The 22,538-nt window shown below is 38.9% G+C and overlaps 1 pseudogene; it reads left to right on the forward strand.

Annotated features, from left to right (window-relative positions):
* LOC100669111 (small ribosomal subunit protein eS4, X isoform-like) overlaps positions 1–21,803 on the forward strand; it is a 56,813-nt pseudogene extending 35,010 nt beyond the window's left edge.
* Positions 21,804–22,538: the final 735 nt, after the last annotated feature.

Here is a 22,538-nt window from a genome sequence, read left to right on the forward strand (position 1 = left end):
ACATGCAGTCTCACGATCCTTGCATCTAAGGAGAATTCTGGTTGTACTTCTTCCAAGACATATTTATTTGTTCTTTGCCAGTCCATGGTATATTGAATATTCTTCGCCAGCACCACAATTCAAAGGCATCAATTCTTCTTTGTTCTTCCTTATTCATTGTCCAGCCTTCACATGCATATGATGCAATTGAAAATACCATGCTTGGGTTAGGCACACCTTATTCTTCAAGGTGACATCCTTGCTCTTCAACACTTTAAAGAGGTCCTCTGCAGCAGATTTGCCCAACACGTCTTTTGATTTCTTGACTGCTGCTTCTGTGGGTGTGGATTGTGGATCCAAGAAAATGAAATCCTTGACAACTTCAATCTTTTCTCCATTCATCATGATGTTGCTTATTGGTCCAGTTGTGAGGATTTTTGTTTTCTTTATGTTGAGGTGTAATCCATACTGAAGGCTGTGGTGTTTGATCTTCATCAGTAAGTGCCCAAGTCCTCTTCACTTTCAGCAAGCAAGGTTGTGTCATCTGCATAATGCAGGTTGTTAATGAGTCTTCCCGCAATCCTGAAGCCCCATTTTTCTTCATATAATCTGGCTTCTTGGATTATCTGCTCAGCATACAGATTGAATAGATATGGTGAAAGGATACAACCCTGACTCACACCTTTCCTGACTTTAAACCACACAGTATCCCCTTGTTCTGTCCGAACAACTGCCTCTTGATCTATGCACAGGTTCCTCATGAGCACAATTAAGTGTTCTGGAATTCCCATTCTTCACAATGTTATCCATAATTTGTTATGATCCACATGGTGGGATGCCTTTGCATAGTAAACATCCTTCTGGTATTTTGTGCTTTCAGCCAGGATCCATCTGACATCAGCAATGATATCCCTGGTTCCACATCCTCTTCTGAAACCAGCCTGAATTTCTGGCAGTTCCCTGTCGATATAGTGCTGCAGCTTTTGAATGCTCTTCGGCAAATTTTGCTTGCAATGTGATATTAATGATATTGTTCCGTAATTTCTGAATTCGGTGGGATCACCTTTCTTGGGAATCGGCATAAATATGGATCTCTTCCAGTCATTTGGCCAGGTAGCTGTCTTCGAAATTTCTTGGCATAGATGATTGAGCACTTCCAGGGCTGCATCCATTTGTTGAAACATCTCAATTGATATTCCATCAGATCCTGGAGCCTTGTTTTGGCTAATGCCTTCAGAGCAGCTTGGACTTCTTGCCTCAGTAGCGTCAGTTGCTGATCATATGCTACCTCTTGAAATAATTGAATGTCAACCAATTCTTTTTTTGTATAATGACTCTGGGTATTCCTTCCATCTTCTTTTGATGCTTCCTGTGTTGTTTAATATATTCCCCATAGAATCCTTCACTATTGCAACTCGAGGCTTGAGTTTTTTTCTTCAGTTCTTTCAGCTTGAGAAATGCTGAATGTGTTTTTCCCTTTTGGTTTTCTATCTCCAGCTCTTTGACATGCCATTATAATACTTTACTTTGTCTTCTTGAGCCACCATTTGAAGTATTCTGTTCAACTCTTCTACTTCATCATTTCTTCCTTTTGCTTTAGCTGCTCGATGTTTAAGAGCAAGTTTCAGAGTCTCTTCTGACATCCATTTTGGTCTTTCCTTTCTTTCCTGTCTTTACTGACCTCTTGCTTTTGTCATGTATGATGTCCTTGGATAACTCATCTAGTCTTTGGTCATTAGTGTTCAACGTGTCAAATCTATTCTTCAGATGGTCTCTAAATTCAGGTGAGATGTACTCAAGGTTGTACTTTGGCTCTCATGGACTTGTTCTGATTTTCTTCAGTTTCAACTTGAGCTTGCATATGAGCAATTGATGGTCTGTTCCACAGTCAGCCCATGGCCTTGTTCTGAGTAATGATATTGAGCTTTTCCAACGTCTCTTTCCACAGATGTAGTCAAGTTGATTCTTGTGTATTCAGTCTGGCAAGGTCCATGTGTATAAATTTATGTTGGGAAAAAAAGGTATTTGGAATGAAGAAGTCATTGTTCTTACAAAATTCAAACATGTGATCTCCAGCATTGTTTCTATCACCAAGGCCATATTTTCCAACTACTGATCCTTCTTTTTCATTTCCAACTTTTGCGTTCCAATAGCCAGTAATTATCAACGCATCCTGATTGCATGTTCGATCAATTTCAGACTGCAGAAGCTGGTAAAAATCTTCAATTTCTTCATCTTTGGCCTTGGCGGTTGGTGTGTATATTTGAATAATAGTTGTATTAACTGGTTTCCCTTCTAGGTATGTGGATATTATCCTTTCACTGACAGCATTGTACTTCAGGATAGATCTTGAAATGTTCTTTTTGACGTTGAATGCAACGCCATTCCTTTTCAAGTTATCGTTCCTGGCATAGCAGACCATATGATTGTCTGCTTCAAAATGGCCAATACCGGTGCATTTCAGCTCACTAATGCCTAGAATAACGATGTTTATGTTCCATTTCATTTTTGAGTATTTCCAATTTTCCTAGATTCATACTTCATACATTCCACATTCAGATTATTAGTAAATATTTGCAGCTGTTTTTTCTCATTTTTAGCTGTGCCACATCAGCAAATGAATGTCCTGAAAGCTTGACTCCAACCATGTCATTAAGTTTGACTCTACTTTGAGGAGGCAGCTCTTCCCCAGTCACCTTTTGAGTGCCTTCTGAGTGGGGGGGGGGGTGCTGCTCATCTTCTGGCACTATATCATTGTTCTGTTGCTATTCATAAGGTTTTGCTAGCTAATTCTTTTCAGAAGTAGACTGCTGGGTCCTTCTTCCTAGTCTACCTTAGTCTGGAAGCTCAGCTGAAACCCGTCCGCCATGGGTGACCCTGCTAGTATATGAGTACAGGTGGCATAGCTTCCAGCATCACAGCAACACACAAGGCCCCACAGTAAGACAAACTGGCAGACACATGGAAGTTTCCTGGACTAAACTGCATTATTTCCTTTGTAGTTGTGACAGACCTGAATACAAATTTCACCTTTGTCCATTATTAGCTAGATGATCTTAAAAATTCATCTCCCAAACCTCACTTTCCTCACATTTAAAAGAAGAATTCTGTTATTTCTTAATTTGTGGATTAAATGAGACAATATATAGAATATGCCTATATTGCACTGGTGCAAAGAAAGTCCTCAATAAATGAGAACTCTTTATTTCATTATTCTCTACAAATTTACAAACTGGAGCCAGTAAAACTCTGGCTAAGACAGAGACTGGAGATGGTGTTACTTTTTATGTATTCATGCTGTTTATGTTTTCTTAGAGTTGCACCAATCATTTTACAGGAAATCTTGCTGTGAAGTGCCAGGGGTTAAGGAACCCAGGATGTGACAAAGGCATACCTTAACTTTTAGAATAACATTGTTCACCATGGGCTAGTTGAGGCCTGTAGCCATGAGGGTCAAAAGCCTTGGGCAAATGCAGAAAAGACCCTGAAAGTGTATAGCAAGGGGAACAGGGTGGAATCTAGTGGGAAATGGTGAGAGTAGCTTAGGATACAGCTACTGCATAGGACTGTTCTAGAAGAATGAGGATAGTTACTCAATCTCTAATGAGCTGTAAAATCCAGGGCAACGTAGGTAACCTCAATGAGCATCATTTACTCAGCTGTAAAATGGGGCTAGTAGTATCTACCTCACAGAGGTAAACACTTAGCACAGTTTGTGGCACGTAGCAAGGGTTCCATATATGGCATTATTGTGGTTTTTAAGTTTTTTTTTTTTTCATTTTATTTTTTATTGTACTTTAGATGAAGTTTTACAGAGAAACTAGTTTCTCATTAGTTAGTACACATCATTTTATGATATTGGTTAACAACCCCATGACATGTCAACACTCTCCCTTCTAGACCCTGGGTTTCTTATTACCAGCTTCCTGTTCCCTACTGCCTTCTAGTCCTTGCCCTGGGCTGGTGCGTCCCTTTAGTTTTGGTTTGTTTTATGGGACTGTCTAAGCTTTGGCTGAAGGGAGAACCTTGGGAACTACTTCATTACTGAGCTAAAAGGGTGTCTGGGAGCCATACTCTAGGGATTTCCCCAGTCGCCGTCAGGCCAGTAAGTCTAGTCTCTTTTTGTGAGTTAGAATTTTGTTCTAAGTTTCTCTCCAGCTCTGTTCGGGATCCTCTATTGTGATCCTGTCAGAGCAGCCAGTGGTGGTAGCTGGGCAGCATCTAATTGTACTGGGCTCACTATGGTCAAGGCCATGATAGATATGGTCCATTAGTTCTTTGGACTAATCTTTCCCTTGTATCTTTAGTTTTCTTCAGTCTGCCTTACTCCCGAAGGGTGAGACCAGTGGAGTATCCTAGATGGCCTCTCCCAGGCTTTTAAAACCCCAGGTGCTACGCACAGAAATAGAATGTAGAACATTTTCTTTATAAACTATGTTATGCCAATCAAGCTAGATGTTCCCTGAGACCATATTAAGTTTTTTTTTTTTTTTTATGTATAATCAATTTAGAAGAAAGGAAGCTTATTCAGGAACGCTGTTTTTTTGTTTTGGGTAATGTAAATATTCAATTATGCTTGAAGGCTCTATGTTTTTATAGCAGAAGACCATTAATAAGTTTAATATTACTGTTAGCGTGCTTACAAGGGATCCACCACATACCTATTCATAATGTATACATTTTAACTATCCAACATTCCTCCCACATTGGTAATCGCGTTTTTCGTTTTTGGTTTTTGTGTTCTTTTGTTTTTGGTCTAAGAGTACAGTAAGTTTGTTTTTTTATGCCTGTTTTACATTTATCAGGGCCATTTTGGATTTGTTTCTGCCTTCTAAATAATGATACACAAAGTGTTAGTGTTCCATGACAGTACAGCAAACCTACTTGCTTCATTCATCTCAGCCATCAATGTCATTGAAGAGTTTGAGCCAAATGGTGTAGGTGACTCTCAATCAATTTGAATATTTTTCCAAGGTTTCAGAAGTGTGACACACAGCCTTGTACATTCCTCAAACTAAGGGTAGTTAATAAATTTGTGAAACTCTATTGATAGCATCATTTTTCTTGTTTTACATGTAATTATGCCCATGTTATTTTATGACTTTTATGAGAAAAATAAGAAAAAAAAATAACATGTAAGCCATTTTTTTTTTTTAACTTCCTCCTTCATTTAAAGAATGGAAGTGCCAAATAAAGAAATACAATTATGCCTTTCAGAACTAGGGCATGCGGAAGACCTTATTCTCAACCGTTTCATATAGAGTTACAACACTCAGCTTCTTAATTAGTTTTCTCCACATTCCATATTCTTCCCCAATCCCAAATGGATCCATATCTGATTTCAGTAGTTCATCACAGGTCACATCAAGTTTCTTGCTGTGTAAAATTCTCTGTTCTTTTATGGAGAGAGGGGCTCTTGCTATAACTATATTTCTCAAATTTCTCTGGGAATATGAACTCCAGGGGAAAAAAAAATAAAAAGGTCAACTCATTTGTCTCTACATCTTGAAGACTCTATGATACCCTGAAATAAAACCTTCTGTAGTTTGAAATAAATGTTTGTTTTTTCTGGTACTGGGACTTAACGAATGCCTGAGTCCAATGACAGACCAACATCATTCAAAGTTCTTATGATGAACATGAAATAAATAGACACTGAATAGGTTAGTTCATTCATAGATCTTTGTTATAGGTGAAAGTTATGTTTCTAACATACAGTTTCTAAAACCAAACTGTAAAGAATGATCTAGTGAATATTGGGTGATTGATCTTTGTTGATTTTCTCATGCGCTTAAGCATAAAGAAAATTTTATTTTATTAAAATTTTGTTCACTCTATAAGTCAGCTCACTCCCAAGATTTTTTGCGGCACGGCATGTATAAATCTGTACAGTGTACTTGGTTGCCATGATTGAGATTGCCACACAGATCTTCCACGTAAGCATCCATTGACCTTACTTGTAGAGGCCTTCATACATTGGCTCACAGCACAGAGATTCTCCTCCCCTGCCCTCTGTTGCTGTTGTTAGGTGCTGTCGAGTCAGCTCCAACTCATAGTGACCCTATCTGTGACAGAAGAAAAACGTTGCTGGGTCCTGTGCCATCCTCACAATGGTAGGACGTTTGAGCCCATTATTGCAGACACTGCATCAATCCATCTCATTGAAGGTCTTCCTCTTTTTCACTGCCCTTTACTTTACCAAGCATATCTGTCTCCAGGGACTGGTCCCTCCTGATAACATGGCCAAAGTACATAAGATGAAATGTGTCTATTCTCGCTTCTAAAGAGCATTCTGGTTGCCCTTCGTCCAAGACAGGTTTGTTTGTTCTTTTGGAAGTTCTTGGTATAGCCAATATTCTTCACCAATACTATAATTCAAATGCATCAGTTGTTTCTCAATCTTCCTTATTCATTGTCAGCTTTCATATACATATGAAGTGATTGAAAACGCCATGACTTGAGTCAAGTGCACTTAGTTCTCAAAGTGACATCTTTGTTTTTTTAACACTCTAAGGAGGTGTTTTGCGGCAGATTTGCCCAATGCAATACAAAGTTTGATTTCTTTACTGCTGCTTCCATGGGTGTTGATTGTGGATCCAAGTAAAATGAAATCCTCGACAAAGTCAATATTTTCTCCATTTATCTTGATGCTGCTTATTGGTCCAGTTGTGAGGATTTTTGTCTTTATTATGTTGAGGAGGTGTAATCCATACTAAACTTTTTAATCTTCATCAGTAAGTGTTTCAAGTCCTCTTCACTTTAGGCAAGCAAGGTTGTGTCATCTTCATATTGCAGGTTTTTTTTTTTTTCTTTTATTAACTTTTATTAAGCTTCAAGTGAACGTTTACAAATCCAATCAGTCTGTCACATATAAGTTTACATACATCTCACTCCCTACTCCCACTTGCTCTCCCCCTCTTGAGTCAGCCCTTTCGGTCTTTCCTTTCGTGAGAATTTTGCCGGCTTCCCTCTCTCTCTATCCTCCCAACCCCCCTCCAGACAAGAGTTGCCAACACAATCTCAAGTGTCCACCTGATATAATTAGCTCACTCTTCATCAGCGTCTCTCTCCCACCCACTGACCAGTCCCTTTCATGTCTGATGAGTTGTCTTCGGGGATGGTTCCTGTCCTGTGCCAACAGAAGGTCTGGGGACCATGGCCACCGGGATTCCTCTAGTCTCAGTCCGACCATTAAGTTTGGTCTTTTTATGAGAATTTGGGGTCTGCATCCCACTGATCTCCTGGTCCCTCAGGGGTCCTCTGCTGTGCTCCCTGTCAGGGCAGTCATCTATTGTGGCCGGGCACTAACTAGTTCTTCTGGTCTCAGGATGATGTAGGTCTCTGGTTCATGTGGCCCTTTCTGTCTCTTGGGCTCTTAGTTGTCGTGTGGCCTTGGTGTTCTTCAATTTCCTTTGCTCCAGGTGTGTTAAGACCAATTGATGCATCTTAGACGGCCGCTTGTTAGCATTTAAGACCCCAGATGCCACAATTCAAAGTGGGATGCAGAATGATTTCATAATAGAATTATTTTGCCAATTGACTTAGAAGTCCCCTCAAACCATGTTCCCCAGACCCCCGGCCTTGCTCCGCTGACCTTTGAAGCTTTCATTTTATCCTGGAAACTTCTTTGCTTTTGGTCCAGTCCAATTGAGCTGACCTTCCATGTATTGAGTGTTGTCTTTCCCTTCACCCAAAGCAGTTCTTATCTACTGATTAATCAATAAAAAACCTTCTCCCACCCTCCCTCCCTCCCCCCCACGTAACCACAAAAGTATGTGTTCTTCTCAGGTTTACTATTTCTCAAGATCTTATAATAGTGGTCTTATACAATATTTGTCCTTCTGCCTCTGACTAATTTCGCTCAGCATAATGCCTTCCAGGTTCCTCCATGTTACGAAATGTTTCACAGATTCGTCACTGTTCTTTATCGATGTGTAGTATTCCATTGTGTGAATATGCCACAATTTATTTACCCATTCATCCGTTGATGGACACCTTGGTTGCTCCCAACTTTTTGCTATTGTAAACAGAGCTGCAATAAACATGGGTGTGCATATGTCTGTTTGTGTGAAGGCTCTTGTATCTCTAGGGTATATTCCGAGGAGTGGGATTTCTGGGTTGTATGGTAGTTTTATTTCTAACTGTTTAAGGTAACGCCAGATAGATTTCCAAAGTGGTTGTACCATTTTACATTTTCACCAGCAGTGTATAAGAGTTCCAATCTCTCCGCAGCCTCTCCAACATTTATTATTTTGTGTTTTTTGAATTAATGCCAGCCTTGTTGGTGTGAGATGGAATCTCAACGTAGTTTTAATTTGCATTTCTCTAATGGCTAATGATTGAGAGCATTTTCTCATGTATCTGTTGGCTGCCTGAATATCTTCTTTAGTGAAATGTGTGTTCATATCCTTTGCCCACTTCTTGATTGGGTTGTTTGTCTTTTTGTGGTTGAGTTTTGACAGAATCATGTAGATTTTAGAGATCAGGCGCTGGTCTGAGATGTCATAGCTGAATATTCTTTCCCAGTCTGTAAGTGGTCTTTTTACTCTTTTGGTGAAGTCTTTAGATGAGCATAGGTGTTTGATTTTTAGGAGCTCCCAGTTATCGGGTTTCTCTTCATCATTTTTGGTAATGTTTTGTATTCTGTTTATGCCTTGTATTAGGGCTTCTAGGGTTGTCCCAATTTTTTCTTCCATGATCTTTATCATTTTAGTCTTTATGTTTAGGTCTTTGATCCACTTGGAGTTAGTTTTTGTGCATGGTGTGAGGTATGGGCCCTGTTTCATTCTTTTGCAAATGGATATCCAGTTATGCCAGCACCATTTGTTAAAAAGGCTATCTTTTCCCCAATTAATTGACACTGGTCCTTTGTCAAATATCAGCTGCTCATACGTGGATGGATCTATGTCTGGGTGCTCATATTGCAGGTTGTTAATAGATCTTCCTCCAATCCTGATGCTGTGTATGCATGGTAAAATGTACCTCAAATTCCAAACAAAAGAATAATTGGTAAACAACCCAATCAAGAAGTGCGCAAAGGATATGAACACACATTTCACTAAAGAAGATATTCAGGCAGCCAACAGATACATGAGAAAATGCTCCCGATCATTAGCCATTAGAGAAATGCAAATTAAAACTACGATGAGATTCCATCTCACACCAACTAGACTGGCATTAATCCAAAAAACACAAAATAATAAATGTTGGAGAGGCTGCGGAGAGATTGGAACTCTCATACACTGCTGGTGGGATTGTAAAATGGTACAACCACTTTGGAAATCCATCTGGCATTATCTTAAACAGTTAGAAATAGAACTACCATACAACCCAGAAATCCCACTCCTCGGAATATACCCTAGAGATACAAGAGCCTTCACACAAACAGACATATGCACACCCATGTTTATTGCAGCTCTGTTTACAATAGCAAAAAGTTGGGAGCAACCAAGGTGTCCATCAACGGATGAATGGGTAAATAAATTGTGGTATATTCACACAATAGAATACTACGCATCGATAAAGAACAGTGACGAATCTGTGAAACATTTCATAACATGGAGGAACCTGGAAGGCATTATGCTCAGCGAAATGAGTCAGAGGCAAAAGGACAAATATTGTATAAGACCACTATTATAAGATCTTGAGAAATAGAAAAAACGGAGAAGAACACATACTTTTGTGGTTACAAAGGGGTGAGGGAGGGAGGGAGGGAGAGGGCTTTTTATTGATCAGTCAGTAGATAAGAACTGCTTTGGGTGAGGGGAAAGACAACACACAATACAAGGAAGGTCAGCCTAATTGGACTGGACTAAAAGCAAAGAGGTTTCCGGGATAAAATGAAAGCTTCAAAGGTCAGCGGAGCAGGGGCTGGGGTCTGGGGAACTTGATTTGAGGGGACTTCTAAGTCAACGGGCAAAATAATTCTATTATGAAAACATTCTGCATCCCATTTTGAAATGTACCGCCTGGGGTCCTAAATGCCAACAAGCAGCCATCTAAGATACATCAATTGGTCTCAACCCACCTGGAGCAAAGGCAAAGGAAGAACACCAAGGTCACACGACAACTAAGAACTCAAGAGACAGAAAGGGCCACATGAACCAGAGACCTACATTATCCTGAGACCAGAAGAACTAGTTGGTACCCGGCCACAATCGATGTCTGCCCTGTCAGGGAGCACAACAGACAACTCCTGAGGGAGCAGGAGACCACAGACCCCAAATTCTCACAAAAAGACCATACCTAATGGTATGACTGCGGCTAGAGGAATCCCAGAGACAATGCTCCCCAGGACTTCTGATGGCACAGGTCAGGAACCATTCCAGAAGACAACTCATCAGGCATGAAAAGGACTGGCCAGTGGAGGGGAGAGAGACGCTGATGAAGAGTGAGCTAATTAAATCAGGTGGACACTGGAGAGTGTGTAGGCAACTCTTGACTGGAGGGGGGATGGGTAGATAGAGAGAGAGGGAAGATGGCAAAATTGGCACGAAACGAGAGACTGAAAGGGCTGACTCAATAGGGGGAGAGCCAGTGGGAGAAGGGAGTAAGATGTATGTAAACCTACATGTGACAGACTGATTGGAATGGTAAATGTTCACTTGAAGCTTAATAAAAATTAATTAAAAAAAAAAAGAGTAATTGGTATTAATGAGCTGAAGTTGCACTGGTGAAGGGAAGTTAGTCGCCTACCACCTAGGCAACCTTGTAGCAATCAAGGTACAAAAGGTGTAGGGGCCCCAGAGGTGATGGCTTCCCTTAATTGTGATGCTCTGAACTCTCAGACTCACCTTATAGCCAGCTGACTTAATGACTACATTTTGATAACGAATAGCAACAGCCTGTAGGGTAAATCTCCCTACCTTACTATTTTGCTTCAGTGTTACCTTGCCTATACTTGGACTTTTGCATTTTTCTTATAAATACTTGAATTAGATGGTCAATTCTACAAAATTTTATGAATTGATTCCCTCTTTTAGGAATTATATGTCTAAAAAGTGTTTAATATCTATAAATATGTAATATTATAATATCTATAGTATATAAAGAAGTACTAGAATTTAATAACAAAGAGACAAACAACTCAATTAAAACTTGGGCAAAGGATTTGAACAGACAGTTCACCAAAGAAGAAATATAAATATTAGCAGGTTTTTAAGTATAAATTGAAATTCTTTCATAGACCTAACATTAGTCCATTCTCTTCTTAAGTTAGTTTTGAAAAGTTGGCTTTATCTGTGATCGTTTTTTATACGTTTCCAAATTCAGTGTTATAAAGTTGGACAAAACATCATCTGATAATCTTTTAACATTTATAGAATTATTGGACTACCTTCTTTTTTATTGCTGATATCACTCTGCATGTCTGTAGTAATTAAGTCTTTCTTAGTAGGAGTTTATCAATTTTCTTACAATATTGAATCTCTGCATGGAATAATAATTTTCTATTTCATTAATTTCTGCTCTTAATTTTATTTGACTATGGATTTAGCTTTCTGTTCTTATTTAAAGTTCTCAGGATGGATGCTTTCAGCTTTTCTTCTTTTATAATAAATTCTTATAGTCTATAAATATGTTTTAAGCTGCATTGTCAAATTTGATCGTGATTTTTATTATCATTTAGTACTTTATATTTTACAATTTCCATTATGATATCTTCTTTGATATATTCTTGATTTTCAAACATTTGGAATTTTCTAGTTATCTTTTTTTCATTGGCTTAATTTTTCAGTGTTCAGAGAATATAATCTATATGATTTAAATATTTTAAAATTTGTTTAGTTTTGCTTTATGATTCAGTAAATTTTATAAATGCTTTGTGCTTTCTGAAATTTGGAGGCATCATTCTATAAAGGTTAGTTAGGTCCCATGTTTCATAGTCATATTACTCAAATTTATATTCTTTTTTTTTTATTAACTTTTATTAAGCTTCAAATGAATGTTTACAAATCCAATCAGTCTGTCACATATAAGTTTACATACATCTTACTCCTTACTCCCACTTGCTCTCCCCCTCTTGAGTCAGCCCTTTCAGTCTCTCCTTTCCTGAGAATTTTGCCGGCTTCCCTCTCTCTCTATCCTCCCATCCCCCCTCCAGACAAGAGTTGCCAACACAATCTCAAGTGTCCACCTGATATAATTAGCTCACTCTTCATCAGCGTCTCTCTCCCACCCACTGACCAGTCCCTTTCATGTCTGATGAGTTGTCTTCGGGGATGGTTCCTGTCCTGTGCCAACAGAAGGTCTGGGGACCATGGCCACCGGGATTCCTCTAGTCTCAGTCCGACCATTAAGTTTGGTCTTTTTATGAGAATTTGGGGTCTGCATCCCACTGATCTCCTGGTCCCTCAGGGGTCCTCTGCTGTGCTCCCTGTCAGGGCAGTCATCGATTGTGGCCGGGCACCAACTAGTTCTTCTGGTCTCAGGGTGATGTGGGTCTCTGGTTCATGTGGCCCTTTCTGTCTCTTGGGCTCTTAGTTGTCATGTGGCCTTGGTGTTCTTCATTTTCTTTTGCTCCAGGTGGGTTGAGACCAATTGATGCATCTTAGATGGACGCTTGTTAGCGTTTAAGACCCCAGATGCCACATTTCAAAGTGGGATGCAGAATGTTTTCATAATAGAATTATTTTGCCAATTGACTTAGAAGTCCCCTCAAACCATGTTCCCCAGACCCCCGCCCCTGCTCCGCTGACCTTTGCAGCATTCATTTTATCCCGGAAACTTCTTTGCTTTTGGTCCAGTCCAATTGAGCTGACCTTCCATGTATTAAGTGTTGTCTTTCCCTTCACCTAAAGCAGTTCTTATCTACTGATTATTCATTAAAAAACCCTCTCCCACCCTCCCTCCCTCCCTCCTCGTAACCACAAAAGTATGTGTTCTTAGTTTTTTCTATTTCTCAAGATCTTATAATAGTGGTCTTATACAATATTTGTCCTTTTGCCTCTTGACTAATTTCACTCAGCATAATGCCTTCCAGCTTCCTCCATGTTATGAAATGTTTCACAGATTCGTCACTGTTCTTTATCGATGCGTAGTATTCCATTGTGTGAATATACCACAATTTATTTACCCATTCATCCGTTGATGGACACCTTGGTTGCTCCCAACTTTTTGCTATTGTAAACAGAGCTGCAATAAACATGGGTGTGCATATATCTGTTTGTGTGAAGGCTCTTGTATCTCTAGGGTATATTCCGAGGAGTGGGATTTCTGGGTTGTATGGTAGTTTTATTTCTAACTGTTTAAGGTAACGCCAGATAGATTTCCAAAGTGGTTGTACCATTTTACAATCCCACCAGCAGTGTATGAGAGTTCCAATCTCTCCGCAGCCTCTCCAACATTTATTATTTTGTGTTTTTTGAATTAATGCCAGCCTTGCTGGTGTGAGATGGAATCTCATCATAGTTTTAATTTGCATTTCTCTAATGGCTAATGATTGAGAGCATTTTCTCATGTATCTGTTGGCTGCCTGAATATCTTCTTTAGTGAAATGTGTGTTCATATCCTTTGCCCACTTCTTGATTGGGTTGTTTGTCTTTTTGTGGTTGAGTTTTGACAGAATCATGTAGATTTTAGAGATCAGGCGCTGGTCTGAGATGTCATAGCTGAATATTCTTTCCCAGTCTGTAGGCAGTCTTTTTACTCTTTTGGTGAAGTCTTTAGATGAGCATAGGTGTTTGATTTTTAGGAGCTCCCAGTTATCGGGTTTCTCTTCATCATTTTTGGTAATGTTTTGTATTCTGTTTATGCCCTGTATTAGGGCTCCTAGGGTTGTCCCAATTTTTTCTTCCATGATCTTTACCGTTTTAGTCTTTATGTTTAGGTCTTTGATGCACTTGGAGTTAGTTTTTGTGCATGGTGTAAGGTATGGGTCCTGTTTCATTTTTTTTGTAAATGGATATCCAGTTATGCCAGCACCATTTGTTAAAAAGGCTATCTTTTCCCCAATTAACTGACTGGTCCTTTGTCAAATATCAGCTGCTCATACGTGGATGGATCTATATCTGGGTTCTCAATTCTGTTCCTTTGGTCTATGTGCCTGTTGTTGTACCAGTACCAGGCTGTTTTGACCTCTGTGGCTGTATAATAGGTTCTGAAATCAGGTAGAGTGAAACCTCCCACTTTCTTCTTCTTTTTCAGTAATGCTTTACTTATCCGAGGCTTCTTTCCCTTCCACATGAAGTTGGTGATTTGTTTCTCCAACACATTAAAAAATGACATTGGAATTTGGATCAGAAGTGCATTGTATGTATAGATGGCTTTTGGTAGAATAGACATTTTTACTATGTTAAGTCTTCCTATCCATGAGCAAGGTATGTTTTTCCACTTAATTATGTCCTTTTGAATTTCTTGTAGTAGAGCTTTGTAGTTTTCTTTGTATAGGCCTTTTACATCCTTGGCAAGATTTATTGCTAAGTATCTTATCTTCTTGGGGGCTACTGTGAATGGTATTGATTTGGTTATTTCCTCTTTGGTGTTCTTTTTGTTGATGTAGAGGAATCCAAGTGATTTTTGTATGTTTATTTTATAACGTGAGACTCTGCCAAACTCTTCTATTAGTTTCAGTAGTTTTCTGGAGGATTCCTTAGGGTTTTCTGTGTATATAATCATGTCACCTGCAAATAGTGGTAACTTTACTTCCTCCTTGCCAATCCGGATACCTTTTGTTTCTTTGTCTAGCCTAATTGCCCTGGCTAGGACTTCCAGCACGATGTTGAATAAGAGTGGTGATAAAGGGCATCCTTGTCTGGTTCCCGTTCTCAAGGGAAATGCTTTCAGGTTCTCTCCATTTAGAGTGATATTGGCTGTTGGCTTTGCAAAGATGCCCTTTATTATGTTGAGGAATTTTCCTTCAACTCCTGTTGTGGTGAGAGTTTGTATCATAAATGGGTGTTGGACTTTGTCAAATGCCTTTTCTACATCAATTGATAAGATCATGTGGTTTTTGTCTTTTGTTTTATTTATGTGATGGATTACATTAATGGTTTTTCTGATATTAAACCAGCCTTGCATACCTGGTATAAATCCCACTTGATCAGGGTGAATTATTTTTTTGATGTGTTGTTGGATTCTATTGGCTAGAATTTTGTTGAGGATTTTTGCATCTATGTTCATGAGGGATATAGGTCTATAATTTTCTTTTTTTTGTAATGTCTTTACCTGGTTTTGGTATCAGGGAGATGGCGGCTTCATAGAATGAGTTGGGTAGTATTCCATCATTTTCTATGCTTTGGAATACCTTCAGTAGTAGTGGTGTTAAGTCTTCTCTGAAGGTTTGGTAGAACTCTGCAGTGAAGCCGTCCGGGCCAGGGCTTTTTTTTGTTGGGAGTTTTTTAATTACCGTTTCAATCTCTTTTTTTGTTATGGGTCTATTTAGTTGTTCTACTTCTGAATGTGTTAGTTTATGTAGGTAGTGTTTTTCCAGGAATTCATCCATTTCTTCTAGGTTTTCAAATTTGTTAGAGTACAGTTTTTCATAATAATCTGAAATGATTCTTTTAATTTCATTTGGTTCTGTTGTGATGTGGTCCTTCTCGTTTCTTATGAGGGTTATTTGTTTCCCTTCCTGTATTTCTTTAGTCAGTCTAGCCAATGGTTTATCAATTTTGTTAATTTTTTCAAAGAACCAGCTTTTGGCTTTGTTAATTTTTTCAATTGTTTTTCTGTTCTCTAATTCATTTAGTTCAGCTCTAATTTTTATTATTTGTTTTCTTCTGGTGCCTGATGGATTCTTTTGTTGCTCAGTTTCTATTTGTTCAAGTCGTAGGGACAGTTCTCTGATTTTGGCTCTTTCTTCTTTTTGTATGTGTGCATTTATTGATATAAATTGGCCTCTGAGCACTGCTTTTGCTGTGTCCCAGAGGTTTTGATAAGAAGTATTTTCATTCTCGTTGCTTTCTATGAATTTCCTTATTCCCTCCTTGATGTCTTCTATAACCCAGTCTTTTTTCAGAAGGGTATTGTTCATTTTCCAAGTATTTGATTTCTTTTCCCTAGTTTTTCTGTTATTGATTTCTAGTTTTATTGCCTTGTGGTCTGAGAAGATGCTTTGTAATATTTCAATGTTTTGGACTCTGCAAAGGTTTGTTTTATGACCTAATATGTGGTCTATTCTAGAGAATGTTCCATGTGCACTAGAAAAAAAAGTATACTTTGCAGCAGTTGGGTGGAGAGTTCTGTATAAGTCTATGAGGTCAAGTTGGTTGATTGTTGTAATTAGGTCTTCCGTGTCTCTATTGAGCTTCTTACTGGATGTCCTGTCCTTCTCCGAAAGTGGTGTGTTGAAGTCCCCTACTATAAATGTGGAGGTGTCTATCTCGCTTTTCAATTCTGTTAAAATTTGATTTATGTATCTTGCAGCCCTGTCATTGAGTGCGTAAATACTTAATATGGTTATGTCTTCCTGATCAATTGTCCCTTTTATCATTATATAGTGTCCTTCTTTATCCTTTGTGGTGGACTTAAGTCTAAAGTCTATTTTGTCAGAAATTAATATTGCTACTCCTCTTCTTTTTTGCTTATTGTTTGCTTGATACATTTTTTTCCATCCTTTGAGTTTTAGTTTGTTTGTGTCTCTAAGTCTAAGGTGTGTCTCTTGTAGGCAGCATATAGATGGATCGTGTTTCTTTATCCAGTCTGTGACTCTCTGTCTCTTTATTGGTGCATTTAGTCCATTTACATTCAGGGTAATTATAGATAAATAAGTTTTTAGTGCTGTCATTTTGATGCCTTTTTATGTGTGTTGCTGACAGTTTCATTTTTCCACATACTTTTTTGTGCTGAGGCGTTTTTCTTAGTAAATTGTGAGATCCTCATTTTCATAGTGCTTGACTTTATGTTAGTTGAGTCGTTACGTTTTTCTTGGCTTTTATCTTGAGTTATAGAGTTGTTATACCTTTTTGTGGTTACCTTATTATTTACCCCTATTTTTCTAAGTAAAAACCTAACTTGTATTGTTCTATATCGCCTTGTATCACTCTCCATATGGCAGTTCATTACCTCCTGTATTTAGTCCCTCTTTTTGATTATTGTGATCTTTTACCTATTGACTTCCATGATTCCCTGTTATGTGTATTTATTTTTTTTAATTAATCTTAATTTGTTTGTTTTTGGGATTTCCCTATTTGAGTTGATATCAGGACATTCTGTTTTGTGATCTTGTGTTGTGCTGATATCTGATATTATTGGTTTTCTGACCAAACAATATCCTTTAGTATTTCTTGTAGCTTTGGTTTGATTTTTGCAAATTCTCTAAACTTGTGTTTATCTGTAAATATCTTAATTTCGCCTTCATATTTCAGAGAGAGTTTTGCTGGATATATGATCCTTGGCTGGCAGTTTTTCTCCTTCAGTGTTCTGTATATGTCGTCCCATTCCCTTCTTGCCTGCATGGTTTCTGCTGAGTAGTCTGAACTTATTCTTATTGATTCTCCCTTGAGGGAAACCTTTCTTTTCTCCCTGGCTGCTTTTAAAATTTTCTGTTTATCTTTGGTTTTGGTGAGTTTGATGATAATATGTCTTGGTGTTTTTCTTTTTGGATCAATCTTAAATGGAGTTCGATGAGCATCTTGGATAGATATCCTTTCATCTTTCATGATGTCAGGGAAGTTTTCTGTCAGGAGTCCTTCAACTAATTTCTCTGTGTTTTCTGTCCCCCCTCCCTGTTCTGGGACTCCAATCACCCGCAGGTTATCCTTCTTGATAGAGTCCCACATGATTCTTAGGGTTTCTTCATTTTTTTTAATTCTTTTATCTGATTTTTTTTCAGCTATGTTGGTGTTGATTCCCTGGTCCTCCAGATGTCCCAGTCTGCGTTCTAATTGCTCGTGTCTGCTCCTCTGACTTCCTATTGCGTTGTCTAATTCTGTAATTTTATTGTTAATCTTTTGGATTTCTACATGCTGTCTTTCTATGGATTCTTGCAACTTATTAATTTTTCCAGTATGTTCTTGAATAATCTTTTTGAGTTCTTCAACAGTTTTATCGGTGTGTTCCTTGGCTTTTTCTGCAGTTTGCCTTATTTCATTTGTGATGTCTTAAAGCATTCTGTAAATTAGTTTTTTATATTCTGTATCTGATAATTCCAGGATTGTATCTTCATTTGGGAAAGATTTTGATTCTTTTGTTTGGGGGGTTGGACAAGCTGTCATGGTCTGCTTCTTTAAGTGGTTTGATGTGGATTGCTGTCTCTGAGCCATCACTGGGAAACTAGTTTTTCCAGAAAATCCGCTAAAAAAAAATGCAGTCAGATCCCTATCAGAGTTCTCCCTCTGGCTTAGGCTATTCGGATGTTAATGAAGCCGCCCGGGAGGGTGGGGGAGGGAACAGAGAGATAGGAGAGTAGCACCTCAGAATATAGCCAGAGTTGCTTGTCTTGCTTGGAATGACTGTTATATCTGAGACTCCCGTGGGGCGCGTCGCCTATGTATGCTGGCTGTGTGGAGATTGCCCCCGGGGGGTCTGGCCCGTTGGAGTCACGGTCAGATCCTCCGCTTCCAGCCCCATGCCCAGGGTCAAGGCTTCCCTGCTGGGACGGTGCACTCTCGACTCCAAAATCAGTCGCTGCCTCCCGGGGACTTCTCGTTCTGCCAGCCACGTCGCCGCGCCGCTTCCGTGAACAGGCTGGGCCCCCTCCCGGGGTTAGTTCAGGTGAGTGGAGCAGCTCCCCGTGCTTGTGCCGTGACCGAGTGTCCCGGCTGGGATGCTGCTCTCCCCGCTCCAATACCAGTCACTGCCTCCCAGGGACTTCTCCTACCAGCTGTGTCCCACGCCGCCCGAGCGAACCGGCTGGGCCCCCTCCCGGGGTTAGTTCAGGGGGGTGCAGGAGCTCTCTGTGTTTATGCCGTACCTGCATCCAGTCCAAATCCTGGCGGGACGGTTCCCCGGATGGGACGCTGCTCTCCCCGCTCCAAGACCAGTCACTGCCTCCCGGGGACTTCTCCCACCTGCTGCGTCGCCATACTGCTGGCGCGAACTGGCTGGGCCCTCTCCCAGTGTTAGTTCAGAGGGGTGGAGCAGCTTCTGTGCTTGTGCCATACCTGACTGGTACGCTGGCTCCAGGCTCTGAAAACAATCGCTGCTTCCCCGTATTAGTTCGTTCTCCGTCTCTAAATCTGTGTTTGTTGTTCAGGGTTTGTAGATTGTTATGTATGTGATCGATTCACTTGTTTTTCCGTGTCTTTGTTGCAAGAGGAATCTGAGGTAGAGTCTGCCTAGTCCGCCATCTTGGCCCCGCCTCCTCAAATTTTAATGACTTCTCATCTGGAGTTCTTTGAAGATGTGTTTAATATTTCTTATTAAGTTATAGGTCTATTATTTGTTTTACTTCTGGAAATTTTTGCTTTATACATTTTGAGACTGTTATAAGTAAGCACATGAAGATTTTGAATTCTTATATTTTTCTAGTAAATGGAAATTTTATTATGATGAAATGTCCCTCTATATCTCTAATAATGCATTTTACATTTTAACACACTTTAACTCATAAATACAGATATTCTAGTTTTCATTCAGCAATTGTATAATGGAGCTTTACTATCATCCATTTCAACCTTTTCTGAATCCTTATGTTTAAGTTATTCTTTTGCGAAGAGCTTATAAGTTGATTCTCTTTATTTTCTTTTTTGTAAACTAATCTTTTCATCCTTGTTGTTTTCAAATTGTAATTTTTAGTCATTTTACCTAATACAGTTATTGTTATAAAACCCAAACCAAATCCATTGCCATCAAGTTGATTTGGAGGACTCATAGAAACCTACAGGACAGAGTAGAACTGCCCCGTAGGATTTCCAAGGCTTTAAATCTTTACAAGAGCAAACTGCTACGTCTTTCTCCTGGAGCAGCCCAGGTTTGAACCTCTGGCCTTTGATTAACAGCTGAGTGCTTACCCATTGTGCCACCAGGGCTCCTATATTTGGGCTTAAATCATCAAGTTTCTATTTGATTTCTCTTTCCTTATATGCCCATGTTTCTTTTCATTTTGTTGCAATTTTTATGAATTGCTGAAATATTTTTATACTATTTCCTGTTCTTTTTAGTAGTTAGTTAGTACTATTATTTACAACCTTTAAAATTTTTTTTTTTTTTTTATTGGCACGGTGATTAAGATCTATGGTTGCTCACCAAAAGGTTGGCAGTTTGAATCCACCAGCTGCTTCTTGGAAAACCTATGGGATATTTCTACTCTGTCTTATAGAGTGGCTATGAGTTGCAATCCAATTGACGGCAACACGTTTTTTTTTTTCCCATATCCTATTCTTTTAACAATTAATTTTCCTAGAGATTGATTGCAAAATACATTATCACTTATTATTAAAATCTATTATTATGTATTAGTATTTAACCACTTTTTGGGCAAAGCAAGCATCTTAATATGTATTAATTTTAAATAACCACTTTGTGATATATGTACTATGTTGCTATGTATTATATTATTATTGATGGTTTTATTGTCTACCCACCCAAAACTCACTGCCATGGAGTCAATTACGACTTATAGGTACCCTACAGGACAGAGTAGAACTGCTCCATAGGGTTTCCAAGGCTGTAAATCTTTACCAAAGCAGACTGCCACATGTTCGAACTGCCAACCTTTTGGCTAGCAGCTGAGCCCTTGTTAACCAGGGCTCCTTTATTGTCTACAGCGGCTAGTTTTCATTGAGATTAACACACATGTCTTTATCCCTTCTCCCTCTCTAAGCTTTCATCTTATATCATCTTCCTTCTTCCTAAAGATATTTTTGTGAGGGTTTGCTGGTGAAAAATCATTTCAGTTTTTGTTTATATAAAATATCTTTGTTTTCATTTTAAAATAATATTTTTGCTAAGTTGGAATTTATTTTCTTTCATTTTGATAAAGGTATCATTCCATCGAGAAGATAGCTGATATTGTTGCTGTTCCTTTTACTCTCTCTCTTTTTTTTGTTCCTCCCTCTGTTATTACTGTTTTTTCTTTGTTTTTCAGCAATTTTGGGTGTTTTTTTTTTTTTTTAGCTGTTGAACTATTTAATGTTTTAATGTTACTTTAGAATAAATGATACCGCTCTCTCCCTGCCCAGCGCAGCCGTGGTCGTGGTCCCAAGAAGCATGTGAAGTGTGGAGCAGCTGCAGAGCACTAGATACTGGACAAACAGACTGGTGTGCCCGCTCCTCGTCCATCCACCAGTGCCCACGAGCTGAGAGAAAGTCTCCTGCTCAACATTTGCTTAGTGAATAGATGTAAGTATGCCCTGAAAGGAATGAAGTAAAGAATGTCTGTGTGAAGTGTTTCATTGATGACAAAGTCCAAACTGATATAACCTATGCTGCTGGTTTTATGGATGCCATCAGCATCTACAAAACCAGAGAGAATTTCCATCTGATCTATGGCACTATAGGTCGATTTGCTGTTCGTTGTATCCCACCTGAGGAAGCGAAGTACAAGTTGTGCAAAGAAGGAATTTGTGGGCACAAAATGAATCCCTCATCTGGTGACCCGTGATGCTCCTACCAAACGTCTACCCTAAACCCTTCATCAAGGTGAGTGATACCATTCAGATTGATTTAGAGACTGGGAAGATTACTGATTTCATCGAGTTCAATACTGGTATGGGGACTGAAGGTGTGAACCTGAGATCACTAACAGAGAGAGACATCCTGGCTCAAAGGATGTGGTTCATGCGAAATATCCCAATGGCAACAGCTTTGCCATCTGGCTTTCCAACATTTTCATTATGGGCAAAGGCAACAAAACATGGGTTTCTCTTCCTTAAGGAAAACGTATCCGTCTCACCATGGTTGAAGAAAGAGACAATAGGCTGGCTGCCAGACAAAGCAGTGGGTGAAACGATCCCTAGGTGATGGGGATGAAGAGGTCTTTGTGCAATTAAAGATAATACAGCATGAAAACAAAATCAAAGTATCATTTCTCATGGTTCCAAGTGCTGACTCATAACCGAGTCTATATTGAAAACACAGACCTTTATACCCTTCTTCCCACTTCTTTTTTCTTTCTTTTTTTTTTTTTTTTTAAGAAGTGTGATTTTGTTAGCATTTGTCTGGCTTTATATTGCATTATGAATCTGAAGTTGGAAATATCATTTCTGGAAAATTCATGTTTATATTTGCAAATACTTCTGCCTCATTTTCTGCCTTCTTTTGCTCTCCTCTTCTTCTGAACCAAAATTACATGTAAGAAAACATTGGCCATATCTCGTATTATCAAGGCACTTTTGTTTTTTGTTATTTTTATCATTTAGCCTTTTATTTTTCTTTCTGACATATCAGATACTTCAACTGTATCTGATTTGATGTTTAACCTATATACTGAGTTTGTAATAGGAGTTATTGCATTTTTTTGTATTATAATTTCCATTTTCTCCTTTCATATAATTTCTACTCTGAGAAATTTTTGATGTTTTTCTCTTGCTTCTTTCACATATTAGTTTTAGTTATTTTAGGGTGTTTGACATTATTCTGCATTCCTGATCTTTGTGGGTCTGTATCAATTGTCTGTTGTATTACTATGCTTTAAAGTCAAGCTTTCTGTTATGCATGGTGATTATTTGAGAGATGAACAT

Source organism: Loxodonta africana, chromosome 15, assembly GCF_030014295.1.
Source record: "Loxodonta africana isolate mLoxAfr1 chromosome 15, mLoxAfr1.hap2, whole genome shotgun sequence".
In the NCBI taxonomy this organism is placed as follows: Eukaryota; Metazoa; Chordata; class Mammalia; order Proboscidea; family Elephantidae; genus Loxodonta; species Loxodonta africana.